Consider the following 1,300-nt stretch of genomic DNA (forward strand, 5'->3'; position numbering starts at 1 on the left):
GGGGCCCCTGTCAGTCATGGGCCCTTGGAATTGTCCTAACTTTTCCCCCCTATGGTGCCCCTGATCACAGCTATCATTGCTCTCATTTTTAGCTTTCTATTTTATTTGCAATATATGCTGCATTGGAGGAAAACTGTTTGCTTTACTTGGACATCTTTTTCTTTCTGCAATGGCAGCTCATTTATACTCCATTAGCAGATAAAGGAAGTAAACCTTGTGAGACACTCACATTTGTGACCTTTATGAGTTTCTATTCACTCAATCACAACCCTCTCATAAATGTGCTAGCTGTAAACAACCCTTAGTCATCTCCTGATCTGTCTGCCTACCAATTATAAGAACGAGATTCGACTGTATTATGCAATTGAGAAGTCTTTACTTTCTGTGTCAAGTTGCAGAGGGGTGGGACTGCCACATTGTCAGGTATAATCAAAATGTAACAAAGTTTTTCCAGAAAAGTAAGTGAAAAAAATTGTTAACTGTTGTACATTTTTGTAGTTCTGTGTAAGATTGTGGAAGTGAATTGAAGAAAAAAGGTTAATGTATTATCTATGCAAATGATAGACATAAACTTAATTCAAAGTAATGTAACAGAAAAATAAGTGCATTCTAGGCTCAGATTTGACAACAGATTTGAAGTTATTTTAATCTAGACACCACGTGTGAGAAAACAAAAATGAGGTGCATGAGAGAAGCGGGGCCTATTTCTTGAAACTGCATTCAGTGCTGATAAGAAAACAAACTATACGTCATACGGATGTAAAATGAATATCCATTCATTGAATGCAAATAGCAGCTAAATGTCAGATAGTTCAGTCTTGACTTGCTGTGACACTTTAATCAACTAATAGATTTATAGCCACTTGTTGAGCTTGGTCTCTGCAGTAGGGTTGTGGTGAACTTACCTTTCAGGCTCCAGGGTGTTGATTTCAAAATGAAGAGTTGCTTCTGTGACAATTTTCTGTGAGTAATCGCAAAACCTTTCTATGCAGAAAGCTGTTGTGCTGCTTATGTGAGCAAATGGTATATGCATCTAAGTATTGCTTAGTATTTATCTGTAAACCATTAGTTGTCATGTACGGTAATAAGTCTAGTTTCCTCCAGACAGAAATAGCACAAGGGCTCTTATCTTAAACTTTTATCATCCATACAATCTTCTGCAAGATAAATGTTAAATGCTACCTTGCAGTGACATACATGCAGCCCTGCAAAAAGTTCAGATGTAAAGCATTTCCACTTTAAAAAAAAAAAAAGGAAATCAGAGGCTAAGGACTTCCTCAAAGGTTTCACAAGACCGAGA

Source organism: Morone saxatilis, unplaced genomic scaffold (assembly GCF_004916995.1).
Source record: "Morone saxatilis isolate NCDOM2014 unplaced genomic scaffold, NCSU_SB_2.0 Contig18, whole genome shotgun sequence".
NCBI lineage: Eukaryota > Metazoa > Chordata > Actinopteri > Moronidae > Morone > Morone saxatilis.